Below are 14,569 nucleotides of genomic sequence, written 5' to 3' on the forward strand. Positions count from 1 at the left end.
ATCCAAAGAAAATGAAATCAATATGTCGAACAGATATCTGCACTCTCGTGTTTATTGCAACATTATTCCCAATACTCAAGATATAGAATCAACCTAAGTGTCCATCATCAGAAGAATGGATAAAGAAAATATGGTAGGGCTAGGCACGGTGGTTCACACCTGTAATCCCAGCACCTTGGGAGGCCAAGGGGAGTGGATTACCTGAGGTTGGGAGTTTGAGACCAGCCTGACCAACATGGCGAAACCCCAGATTAGCCAGGTGTGGTGGTGTGCACCTGTAGTCCCAGCAACTCAGGAGGCTGAGGCAGGAGAATCACTTGAAACCAGGAGGCGGAGGTTGCAGTGAACCGAGATCGTGCCAGTGCACTCCAGCCTGGATGACAAGAGTGAAACTCCATCTCAAAAAAGAAAAAAAAAAAAAGGAAAAAGAAAAAAAAAAGATGAAGAAACTTCCCAAATCTATGACACCATGGATGAACCTAGAAGACATTATGTTAAGTGAAATACACCAGACACAGAAAGATGAACACGTTCTCATTTACATGTAGAATCTAAAAAAGTTGATTTCACAGAAGTAGTTAATGGAACAGCAGTTACCAGAGACTGGGGAAGGTAGGGAGAAGGAGGGGATGAGGAGAGGATGGTCAATGAGTACAAAGCTGCGATTAGGAAGAGTAAGTGTTGGTATCCTATTTTACAGTATGGTGACCACAGTAAAAAATAAGGTATATCTCAAAATAGCTAGAAGAAAGGATTTTGTATGTTCCACCACGAAGAAATGATAAATGTTTGAGGTGATGGGTATGTTAATTACCTTGATTTGATCACAATGTATACAGGTATTGAAACATATTGTATCCAATAAATATGTATAATTATTGTGTCAATTAAAACTTTTAAAAAATTAAGTACAAATCACTTTTATTATGACATTGTACAGGTTTTATGGAAAATAGAGAGTTACTTCCCCATGTTTGAAGAATTCCCATCCTATGAGTCATGGTGTACCAAGAGTACCACCCAATATAGAAATTTAAAAATCACTTTCCCCGGCTCTCTGATACCCAGAGCACAGACATGTTAACTCAGCTCTATCGATTAGAATTCTCTTGCATTGGACTTTGAGCCTGAAGCTGGTGAATCAAAAGAAGTAGGAATTTCGTGGAATCAGTGCTGAGTTAGGGAGCAGCCATGGTGGCAATGAGTTTTCAGAAGAAGCAGTGGTTCTAGCAACAACATCCAGTATCTACATTGATAATGTTGAAAGGAGCAGTATCTGTGTGTAGCGAGACAGCAGCAGCAGCAGCAGCAGAAACAGGTGTCTTTATGAATCCAGTTCTGGTGTAATTTTGAAAATATTTCCTGGATGACAGTTTCCAAGTGTGGCTTTCCAACCCCCCTGCAGAGCCTGAGATACCAAAATAGTCATTATTAAAATCACTCTTAGCTAAAACAAAGACAAACAAAAAACCCATGGGAATTAAGAATGGATATTTAACAAACATATTAATCAGAAGCACTTCCACAATAGCAGAGTAAGGACATCCAAAAATCTGCTCTGTCAAAGGTTGTCTGGAATTGGTTGCTTCCAGTGGGTTCCTGGTCTTCCTCACTTCAAGAATGAAGCCGCGGCCCCTGGCCGGGAGTGTTACAGTTCTTAAAGACGGTGTGTCCAGAGTTTGTTCCTTCAGATGTTCAGATGTGTCCGGTGGGTTCATGGTCTCCCTAACTTCAGGACTGAAGCCACAGACCTTCGCAGTGAGTGTTAGAGCTCTTAAAGGTGACGCACGTCCAGAGTTGTTTGTTCCTCCCGGTGGGTTCATGGTCTCGCTGACTTCAGGAGTGCAGCCACAGACCTTCAGGGTGAGTGTTACAGCTCATAAAAGTAGTGAGGACCCAAAGAGTGAGCAGCAGCAAGATTTACTGTGAAGAACGAAAGAACAAAACTTACATGGTATAGAAGATGACCCCAGGGATTGCCACTGCTGGCTCCGGTGGCCAGCGTTTATTCCCTTATTTGGCCCCGCCCACTTCCTGCTGATTGGTCCATTGTATAGAGTGCTGATTGGTCCATTTTTACAGAGTGCTGATTGGTGCGTTTACAAACCTTCTGCTAGACGCGGAGCGCTTATTGATGTGTTTACAATCCTTTAGCTAGACAGAAAAATTCTCCAAGTCCCCAGCCCACCTGGAAGCCCAGCTGGCTTCATCTCTCAAAAGCAATGAGGACAAGTGGCAAAAATGGTCAAAATCAGCATTTTCAGAACTCTGGATAATAGTCTTGCAACAGTCCAAGGAGTACCTTTTTTCAAAGGCTTTATTTCAAGGCCAGGTGTGGTAGCTCATGCCTATAATCTCAGCATTTGGGGAGGCTGAGGCAGGAGGATCACTTGAAGCCAGAAGTTCGAGAGTATCCTGGGCAACATAGAAAGATCCTATCTCTACAACAAATTAAAAAAAGAAAATTGGCTGGGCGTGGTGGCTCACGCCTGTAATCCCAGCACTTCGGATGCGAGGATCACAAGGTAAGGAGATCAAGACCATCCTGGCTAACACGGTGAAACCCCGTCTCTACCAAAAATACAAAAAATTAGCCAGGCGTGGTGGCACATGCCTGTAGTCCCAGCTACTCAGGAGGATGAGGCAGGAGAATCGCTTGAACCCGGGAGGCGGAGGTTGCAGTGAGCCAAGATCGTGCCACTGCACTCCAGCCCAGGTGACAGAGCGAATCTCCGTCTAAAAAAAGAAAATTAGCTGGGCATGGTGGCACATGCCTGTAGTCCCAGCTACTCAAGAGGCTGAGGCAGGATTGCTTAAGACCGAAGTTAGAGGCTGCAATGAGCAATGTCCATGCCACTGCCCTGCAGCCTGCCAGGACCACAGAGTGAGACTATCCGCACCCCCGCACCCCCAAAAAAGGGTTTTATTTCAGTAAGAATAGGGAGCTTTGTGTATTCTCATCCTTCTCTCTCCAGCTCCATGGTAGCCTTGAAAACCAACATCTCTGCAACTACAGTGAGTACAAAAACCAGATGCTTAGGAACCACTGGGACACAATAGATTTAGAGCACCCCACAAACACCAATTCCTACAGAATTGCAGCTATTTGACCTACCTGGTTATTCACTGAAACAAGCTCTATACTCAAATTTGTCCTTATCTCACCTGACTCAGAGCTCACTCTATGCAAAAAGCCGTAGCCCTAGATTGAGTCTCAAAAACATTCGATGGCAGTTGTTTAACATCACACCCATCTGAGATGGCAATATGAGTTAGGGCTAATTAGAGACTACCAAAAAAAAAAAAGAAAGAAAAACTGGGGAATAAATTACCCATTGAGGGCTTTAAAAATCTCCAACACATTCTTGGGACTCTAGAAGGCCATACTCATGGCCAGAGCTGTACACATGCCCAGGAAACAGCTGAGAACGGGCTAATCTCTCACTGCTGCTTGACCGTGAGGGTCTACACAAGCAGGAAGGGAAAGCTAAGGCAGAGTTGTTACCAGCCTGCTAGAGCATCAAAGTCATACTACCCCAGTACACTCAGAGAGCCCCTCAGCAAAGGGTTGGAGTCTTACTGCTTCAGAGCATTTAAGGAAAACACATTAAGTGAAATTGACAGAATTGAAGAACAACAGTTGTAAACAATGAAACTTCATTTTCAATAATGGATAGAACAACCAGGCAGAAAATCAACAAGGAAACAGAAGACTCAGAACAACAGACTAAACACTAAAACAACCAGACCTAATAGACATCTATAGAACACGTCTCCCAACAATAGCAGAACACATATTCTTTTCAAATGGACATGGAATATTCTCCAGCATAAGCTGTATGCTACATTATTTTTTTTTTAAAGCCTGAATTTAGAAAGATTGAAGTCATACAGAGTATTTTCTGTGACCACAATGAAATCAAATAAGGACTTAACTAACATAAGGAAATTTGAGAAATTCACAAGTATGTGGAAATTAAACAACAAACTCCAAAATAGCCAGTAAGTCAAAGAAGAAATACAGGAGAAAGTGAGAAGTAATTTGAGATGGATAAAAACTAAAACAGCTCCGGCGCGGTGGCTCTTGCCTGTAATCCCAGCACTTTGGGAGGCCCAGGTGAGCGGATCACAAGGTCAGGAGATTGAGACCATCCTGGCTAACACAGTGAAATCCCATCTCTACTAAAAATACAAAAAAAAAAAAAAAAAAAAAATTAGCCAGGTGTTGTGGCAGGCGCCTGTAGTCCCAGCTACTCGGGAGGCTGAGGCAGGAGAATCACTTGAACCCAGGAGGCGGAGCTTGCAGTGAGCCAAGGATCGTGCCACTGCACTCCAACCTGGGCAGCAGAGGAAGACTCCATCTCAAAAAAAAAACAAAAACAAAAACAAAAGTAAAACAGCATATGAAACTATGGGATCCAGCTAAGTTAGTTCATGGAGGAAAATATATAGGTGTAAATTCCTATATTTTATTTATTTATTTATTTATTTATTTATTTGAAACAGAGTCTCACTCTGTTGCCCAGGCTGGAGTGCAGTGGTGCAATCTTGGCTCACTGCAACCTTCGCCTCCCAGGTTAAAGTGATTCTCCTGCCTCAGCCTCCCAAGTAGCTGAGATTACAGGTATGTGCCACCATGTGAGCTTATTTTTGGTATTTTTTGTAGAGACTGGGTTTTGCCATGTTGCCCAGGCTGGTCTCAAACTCCTGGCCTCAAGCTATCCACCCACCTCGGCCGCCCACAGTGCTGGGATTACAGGTGTGAACCACTGTGCCCGGCCTGACATCTTGCTTTTTAAATAATATTAGGACTGGGCACAGTGGCTCACACCTGTAATCCCAGCACTTTGGGAGGCCAAGGCGGGTGGATCGCTTGAGACCAGGAGTTTGAGACCAGCCTGGGTGACATGGCGAAATCTGGTCTCTACAAAAAATACCAATAATTAGCAGGGCCTTGGTGGCTTGTGCCTATAGTCCCAGCTATTCAGGAGGCTCAGGTGGGAGGACCACTTTACCCTGGGAAGCAGAGGTTGCAGTGAGCTGAGATGGCACCACTGCACTCCAGCCTGGGCAACAGAGTGAGACCCTGTCTCAAAAAAATAATAATAACAAAATAAAATAAAAAGTAAGATGTCAAATCAATAACTAATTTTCCACTTTAAGAAACTAGGAAAAGAAGAACAAATCAAACTCAAAGCCAGCAGGAGAAATGAACTAATAAGGATTAAAGTGAAAATTAACGATATGGAGAATATAAAAACAATAGAGAAAATCAACAAAACCAAAAGTTGGTTTTTGAAAATCAACAAAATTGACAAACCAGTAGTTATATTGGCCAATAACAAAAGAGAGAAGACTTAAATAACTAAAATCAGGAATAAGAGAGGAGACATCAAGACAGACCTTACGGAAATAAAAAGGAATATAAGAAAATACAATGAACAATTGTATATCAACAAATTAGATAACCCAAATGAAATGGGTAAACTCCTAGAAAGCAAAAAGTACTAAAATTAACTCAAGAAGACATAGAAAATCTAAAGAACTCCAGTCTGGGTGATAGAGCAAGACCCTGTCTCAAAAAAATAAAATAAAAACTAAAACAAAAAGAAAATCTGAATGGATATACAACAAGTAATGAGATTGAATTAATAATTAAAAAAAAAAAAACTTTCCATGAAGAAAAGCCCAGGACTAGATGCTTCTGAGGTGAATTTTACCAAAATGTTTAAAGAAGAATTAACACTAGTTCTTACAAATTCTTCCAAAAAACAAGAGGGAACTCTTTGCAATTCATTCTGTGAGGCTAGTATTACTCTGATATTAAAGAATGACATAGACATAACAAGAAAACTGCAGACCAATATTTCTTATGAATATGTACACAAAAATTATCAAAACAAACCCCAAGCCTGGGCATGGCGGCTTATGCCTATAATCCTAGCACTTTGGGAGGCTGAGGTGGGGGGATTGCTGGAGGTCAGGAGTTCGAGACCAGCCTGGCCAACATGATGAAACCCCCATCTCTACTAAATATACAAAAATTAGCCAGGCACATTGGCGCATGCCTGTAATCCCTGCTACTCAGGAGGCTGAGACACGAGAATTGCTCAAACCCGGGAGGTGGAGGTTGCAGTGAGCCAAAATCACGCCACTGCACTCTAGCCTGGTGACAGAGTAAGGCTCTGTCTCAACAAAAACAAAAGCAAAAAACCCTAAAACTTAGGAAACTGAATCCAGCAACGTATAAAAAGGATTATACACGATGACCAGATGGGATTTATCCCAGGAATGCAAAGTTTGTTTAACATCTGAAAATCAATATACCATACCATAGTAATATAAAGAAAAACCACATGCTAACCTTAACAGATACAGAAAAAGCACTTGACAAAATATAATACCCTTCCATGATAAAAACAAATACACACAACAAACTAGAAATAGAAGGTGTTATCAAGTGAATTGTGTTCCCCCTTCAAATTCATATGTTGGAACCCTAACCTCCAATGTGGTTGTATTTGGAAACAGGGCCTTTATGGAGGTAATGAAGGTTAAATGAGGCCGGGCACAGTGGCTCACACCTGTAATTTCAGCAGTTTGGGAAGCTGAGGTGGGCAGATCTCTTGAGGTCGGAGTTCGAGACCGGCCCGGCCAACATGGTGAAACGTCGTCTCTACTAAAAATACAAAAATTATCCAGGCATAGTGGCGCACACCTGTAATCCCAGCTACTCGTGAGGCTGAGGCAGGAGAATCGCTTGAACCCAGGACATGGAGGTTGCAGTGAGCCGAGATCGCGCCACTGAACTCCAGCCTGGGTGACAGAGCGAGACACCGTCTTAAAAGAAATAAAGGTTAAATGAGGTCATATGGGTGGGGCCCTAATCTGAGGGGACTACTCTCATTATAAGAAAAGGAAGAGACATCAGATCTCCCCCACTTCACCAACACAAATGCAGAGAAAAGGCCATGGGAGGACACAGTGAGAATGCAGCCATCTACAAGCCAGGAAAAGAGGTATCAACAGAACCCAATCCTGCTGGCACCTTGATCTTGGGATTTTAGTCTCCAGAACTATGAGAAACAAATGTATGTTGTTTAGACTACCCAATATGTGGTTTTTTCTTATGGTAGCCTGAGCAGACTAATGCAGAAGGAACTTTCACCACCCGATAAAGACTATCTAAAAACACCCCACAACTGGCTGGGTGCAATGGCTCCTGCCTGTAATCTCAGCACTTTGGGAGGCCAAAGTGGGAGGATTGGTTGAGCCCAGGAGTTTAATACCAGCCTGGGCAACATAGGGAGACCTCATCTCTAATAAAAAATAAAAATAAAAATAAAAATTGCAGGGCAAGGTGGCCACAAACCTGTAGTCCCAGCTACTTTGGAGGCTGAGATGGGAGGATCACTTGAGCCCAGGAGGTCGAGGCTGTAGTGAGCCGTGATCATGGCACTGCACTTCAGCCTGAGTGACAGAGCAAGATCCTGTCTCAAAAAAAAAAAAAAAAGAAAGAAAGAAAGAAAACAAAGAACAAAAGAAAGAAAAGAAAAAGGAGCAACAGTAAAGCTGATTTTTTACTTTTTTGACCTCTGAATAGAAACTGTGAAAAACAGTTAACAGTGGAATGATGTGCTGAATGTGGTGAGAATAACTACAGCTGAGAATTGCCAATCAGTCAAAATTATTTTAAGATTGGAGGTGACTCCAGGTGCAATGGCTCATGCCTGTAATTCCAGCACTTTGGAAGGCTGAGAGGGAAGGATCACTTGAGCTCAGGAGTTCGAGAGCAGCCTGGGGAACATAGCAAGATCCTGTTTTAACAAAACATTAAAAGATTAGCTGAGTGTAGTGCGTGCCTATGGTCCCAGTTACTCAGGAGGCTGATGTGGGAGGATCACTTGAGCCCAGGAGGTCAAGGCTGCTGTAAGCTATGATGGTGCCACTCCACTCCAACATAGGAGACAGAGTAAGACCCTGTCTCTTAAAAAAAAAAAAAAAGATTTGGGGTGATAAAAGACATCTGATAATCTTCTGCAAGAAAAAAATTAACACGTAATCACCAGAAAGCTGTCACCAACGGAAATTCTAAAGCTAATACTAACTGTAGAAGACAAGTGATCCCACATAGAATCCCCTGGGATACGTAAAGGAATGAAAGGGAAAGAACGTGGTATAAATGTGGGAAAATGTAAATGACATCAACTACTGTAAAAAACTAAATGTTTGGCTAGGTGTGGTGGCTCAAGCCTGTAATCCCAGCACTTTGGGAGGCTGAGGCGGGCTGATCATGAGGTCAGGAGATCGAGACCATCCTGGCTAACACGGTGAAACCCCGTCTCTACTAAAAATACAAAAAGTTAGCCAGGCGTGGCGGCGGGCACCTATAGTCCCAGCTACTCGGGAGGCTGAGGCAGGAGAATGGCATGAACCCGGGAGGCGGAACTTGTAGTGAGCCGAGATCACACCACTGCACTCCAGCCTGGGTGACAGAGCGAGACTCCGTCTCAAAAAAAAAAACAACTAAATGTTCATAGATAAGTATATATTTTGTATACATTCCACCGCTTTTATAACATCATGGATAAAATTTAGTTTTCAGAGTTTTGTTATGAAGACTATACTATAAACCTCATTGTACAATATTCCTTATTCCTTTGGATTGCAATAATTGTTTGTTGTACATTTCCCAAAGTAGTATAATTTATCACTGTTGCCATATTGCTCTCCAAAAAGGCTGAATAATCTACAGAGCCACTTATAAAATTTTTGTATTAATTAATTTGATTTTGTTATATTTGCCAACATTGGTCTTAACTTTTTTTTTTTTAGCTTAAGACAGATGTAATGGTAACTTAAAGTTCCTTTAGTTTTCTTTCTCTCTCTCTCTCTCTCTCTCTCTCTCTTCTTTTTTTGAGAGGGAGTCTTGCTCTGTCACCCAGGCTGGAGTGCAATGGCTCACCACAACCTCTGCCTCCTGGGTTCAAGCAATTCTCCTGCCTCAGCCTCCCGAGTAGCTGGGACTACAGGCCTCCGCCACCATGCCCGGCTAATTTTTGTATTTTTAGTAGAGGCGGGGTTTCACCATGTTGGCCAGGATGGTCTCGATCTCCTGACCTCATGATCCACCCGCCTAGGCCTCCCAAAGAGCTGGGATTACAGATGTGAGCCAGTGTGCCTGGCCTAGTTTTCTTTCTTTACATTTTAATATGACTGAACTAATTAGTAGTTCCCAAAACGCAAAAAAAAAATTGGATTATTTGCCTTATAAGTTTGACAGTGAAGCAGGGTATTTTGACTGTCAATTTGACCATTGAGAATATTTAATATACCATGATTTATTATTTGTATTCGTCACAGTGTGGACAGTTACTACTTTATACAGAAGCTTAATAAGTATGTGGGAAAATCAGATTAGTAATGTATTAGAGCATCTAGCACAATGGATGAAGCCTGAATTACGAAAAAGGAATTACTCATTATTTCTCATGGATTTTCTAAGAAAAAGTGCAAATTATCAGCCGGGCACGCAGTGGCTCATGCCTGTAATCCTAGCACTTTGGGAGGCCGAGGCGGGCGGATTGCCTGAGCTCAGGGAGTGGAGACCAGCCTGGACAACAGGGTGAAACCCCGTCTCTACTAAAATACAAAAAATTAGTCCAGTGTGATGGCGGGCACCTGTAGTCCCAGCTACTCGGGAGGCTGAGGCAGGAGAATTGCTTGAACCTGAGAGGCAGAAGTTGCAGTGAGCAGAGATCACGCCACTGCACTCCAGCCTGGGCAACAGAGTGAGACTCAGTCTTTTGTCAAATTTAAAATGAATACTACTGTTAGTAATTACATCAAATAAAAATGATTTTACCTAAAACTGCACATGGTAAAATTGATGATACATATATTTTATTTTAAAAATAACATCTCTTTTTAAAATTTTTATTTATTTATTTTCTTTTCTGGTTCATGTTCTCTCATGAACATCTTTTCTCTCTCACTGCAGCCTGAACCTCCTGGCTCAAGTGATCCTTCCGCCTTGGCCTCCCAAAGTGCTGGGATTATAGGCGTGAGCCACCTCACCCGGCCATAAATGTTCTTTTTATTTCTCTGAAATTATTTAATCAGAATCAGGCCTTTTTTTTTTTTTTTTGTAACTTATCTATTTATTTTATTTTATTTTGAGATGGAGTTTCACAGTTTTGCCCAGGATGGAGTGCACTGGCACATTCTCGGCTCACTGCAACCTCCGCCTCCCAGGTTCAAGCGATTCTCCTGCCTCAGCCTCCCAAGTAGCTGGGAATACAGGCGCCCGCCACCATGCCCGGCTAATTTTTTTGTATTTTTAGTAGAGACGGGGTTTCACCATGTTTGGCCAGGCTGGTCTTGAACTCCTGACTTCAGGTGATCCACCGGCCTCAGCCTCCCAAAGTGCTGGGATTATAGGCATGAGCCACCGTGTCTGGCCCTATCTATTTTTTTTAACAGGCTCTCTTGCTCTGTTTCTCAGGCTGCAGTGCAGTGGTACATTCACTACTCATTGCAGCTGCAAACTGCTGGGCTCAAGCAACCGTTCTGCCTCAGCCTCTGCCCGCCTCAGTGTGTGGTGTGTGCCTGTAGTCTCAGCTACTCCAGAGGCTAAGGCGGGAGGATAGCTTCAGCCCAGGAGGTCGAGACTGCAGTGAGCCAGGATCACATCACTGCACTCCAGCCTGGGCAACAAAGCAATACCTTGTCTCAAAAAAGAAATTTTAGGCCAGGCGCGGTGGCTCATGCCTGTAATCCCAGCACTTTGGGAGGCCGAGGCGGGCTGATCATGAGGTCAGGAGATCGAGACCATCCTGGCTAACACGGTGAAACCCTGTCTCTACTAAAAATACAAAAAATTAGCAGGGAGTGGTAGCGGGCGCCTGTAGTCCCAGCTACTCAGGAGGCTGAGGCAGGAGAGTGGCATGAACCCAGGAGGCGGAGCTTGCAGTGAAGGGAGATCCCTCCACTGCACTCCAGCTTGGGCCAGAGAGCGAGACTCAGTCTCAAAAAAATAAATAAATAAAAGTAAATAAATAAATAAAATAAAGTAAAATAAAATAAAATAAAATAATACTCTGAGGTACAATATAAGTTTCTTTTTTAAACCTAACACTATTCTGATCCACTTTAAGCCAGCAAAAAGAGTCTCTAGAGGGAGTCTGATAGCAAGACAGAGTCTCAAGTAGGGTAAGATCATTACAAATTACATCCTATCACCTTTGCCATATTCTGTTGGTTGGAAACAAGTAACAAGTGCTGCCTGCACTCAAGGCAGGGGACTACACAAATGCATGAATATTAGAAGTGGGGATAACGGGACACCACCTTACAGTATGTCCATCATAGCTGGAAAGAAAGAAATTATAATACTCCAAGAAGAAAGCATGATAAATTGAAGGTACAAAATAAGATGACCAGAATATGCCCAAACATAACAGTTATCACAGTGTCAATGAATTAAATTCACCTAAAAAATACACAAGGAAAAATAAACAGAAGACTTGGATGTGCTGTTTCTAGGAGACATACCCAAAAGAAAATGATACAAGAAGACTGAAAATATTGGCATTAGAAAACATACAGAACTGCAGTACTAACAATATTTGGTAACAGAGAAAACTGCATTCAGGGTAAAAAGCTGTAACAGAGATAATGTGCGATATTTCATATTAATAAAAGTCTAAAACACCTGGCAGATATCATAGTTTTGAATCTTATTTATTTATTTTGAGACGGAGTCTCGCTCTGTCACCCAGGCCAGAGTGCAGTTGCCGGATCTCAGCTCACTGCAAGCTCCGCCTCGCGGGTTTAGCCATTCTCCTGCCTCAGCCTCCCGAGTAGCTGAGTAGCTGGGACTACAGGCGCCCGCCACTTCGCCCGGCTAGTTTTTTGTATTTTTTAGTAGAGACGGGGTTTCACCGTGTTAGCCAGGATGGTCTCGATTTCCTGACCTCGTGATCCGCCCGTCTCGGCCTCCCAAAGTGCTGGGATTACAGGCTTGAGCCACCGCGCCCGGCCGATAGTTTTGAATCTTTATGAACCAAACAATATGCCAACACTTTTAGTAATCAAGGAAAATTGAACAAATTCTGAATCATAATGGGAGATTTTAACACACATCTCTCACAAAATCAACACATCAAATAAATAAAAATAAGGCTATTTAAGATTTAAGTAATGTAATGAGCAAGTTTGATTTAAAGGCATAGATATAGGCCAGGCATAGTGGCTCATACCTGTAATCCTAGCACTCTGGGAGGCCAAGGCAGGTGGGATCACCTGAGATCAAGAGTTTGAGACCAGCCTGGCCAACATGATGAAACCCTGTCTCTACTGAAAAAAATACACAAATTAGCTGGGTATGGTGGCACATGCCTGTAATCCCAGCTACTAGGGAGGCTGAGACAGGAGAATCGCTTGAACTTGGGAGGCAGAGGTTGCAGTGAGCCAAGATCTTGCCACTGGACTCCAGCCTGGGTAACAAAGCAAGACTCTGTCTCAAAGAAAAAAAAAAGGAAATATAAAAAACTGATTATGCTTTAAGACACAAAGAAAATTACAACACATTTCAAAAGACAGAAATCAGGCCATTTCACTATTTGCAATGCAGTAAAATTAGAAATTAAAAGAAAATAACAACCATTGAGAGATCTATCCATGTTAGACTGGGTGTGGTGGTTGACGCCTATAATCCCAGCACTCTGGGAGGCTAATACGGGAGGACTGCTTGAGCACAGGAGCTCGAGACCAGCCTGGACAATGTAGTGAAACCCCATCTCTGCAAAAAGAAAGAATATATATATTTTTAAAAGTGATCTATTCTAGTCGAAATTAAGAAATACCCTATTAAATATACATAATAGATTTTATATTATATCCTGATTTCAGAAATATTAATATATGAAAAAGGTCATTTTAGGAAAAATACCATATGTCTCTGGTTCTTAAAGATTATCCTTAGACTCCTGCTCCCCTCATGCAAGCTGCAATCATTTCTGCCCCTATTTGTTAGGATCCTGAATGCCAATAAGTCAACAGTCTCCTCCTCCAGAATTTTCTTTACATTTCAAGACTCAGGGTAGCATATTTTGGGGGACAGGAACAGTGCTAAATATATTTGCCTGTTAACCTATTTAATTCTCTCAATAACCCTGATGAGAGAAATCCAGTTTAGAGTGTGTAGAGTAACTAGCTCCATGAACATCTGTTAATGAAAACCTCAGCAGGGACAAATAATTTGCCCATGTCTTGTCCCATTAGAGACAGAATTCAAACCTGGCTGGCTAGACAGCCTGTGCCCTTTTCTGTACATCAACCTGCATGCCAGTATTGTGTTCAAAGGTGTTTTCCCTAGCTTGGATTCCTGTGGAAAAGTTTAGCAAGACCATCTACATACCAGTCCATATCCCTTAACTATGTTAGACTAGTAAGAGTTGATCTGTAAAATCTCAATGCTTATTCATTTTCTTTTTCTTTTTTTCTTTGTGTCCTGAATGGTGTTAGAGAGAACACTATCTCACCATTTCTGCAGGCTATTTTATTTTATTTTTTTGAGACAGTCTCACTCTGTCACCCAGGCTGGAGGGCAATGGCATGATCTCGGCTCACTGCAACCTCTGCCTCCCAGGTCCAAGCAGTTCTCCTGTCTCAGCCTCCTAAGTAACTGGGACTACAGGCACCTGCCACCACGCCCAGCTAATTGTGTATTTTTAGTAGAGACAGGGTTTCACCATGTTGGCCAGGCTGGTCTCGAACTCCTAACCTCAAGTGATCCACCCACCTCAGCCTCCCAAAGTGCTGGCATTACAGGAGTGAGCCACGGTGCCTGGCCCATTTCTTCAGACTTTAAAACCGAGAAAATAAATTAACTGGGACTGAGAAAATAAAACTATGCCCTGCTATGCATGAATCTGGGAGGACACATACAAATAAAGTTAGCTGCAAAGTTAAAGAGAAATAATCTTTCCCTCAAGGACATGCTGCAGCTGTTAAGCATCAAAACACCCGCTTCCTGGAGTGACTACTGTTTTCTCTCTGACTGAGAAGCTTGGTTCCCTGAAATGATAGACTAGAAACCAGTTTGAAATTATGTCAGAAAGAATGAAATATGCCACCCTTACTTGGAACATCTAAGGCACAAAGAAGCAACTTCAATTTCCAATCCAGGTGCAAAGCTTCAGAGGACTTTCTGAAAACAACATTCCACCTTAACTTTCTAGTACCCAAAGAAATGGGAACCATGGCCAGGCATGGTGGCTCACCCCTGTAATCCCAGCACTTTGAGGGGCCGGGGCAGGCAGATCACCTGAGGTCAGGAGTTCAAGACCAACCTGGCCAACGTGGCAAAACCTTGTCTCTACTAACAATACCAAAATTAGCTGGGTGTGGTGGCGGGCGCCTGTGGTCCCAGCTACTCAGGAGGCTGAGGCAGGAGGATCGCTTGAGCCCAGGAGGCAGAGGCTGCAGTGAGCCGAGATTGTGCCACTGCACTCCAGCCTAGGTGACAGAGTGAGACTCTGTCTCAAAAAAAAAAAAAAAAAAAAAA

The sequence above is a fragment of the Theropithecus gelada genome, chromosome 5 (genome assembly GCF_003255815.1).
Source record: "Theropithecus gelada isolate Dixy chromosome 5, Tgel_1.0, whole genome shotgun sequence".
NCBI classification, from domain to species: Eukaryota; Metazoa; Chordata; class Mammalia; order Primates; family Cercopithecidae; genus Theropithecus; species Theropithecus gelada.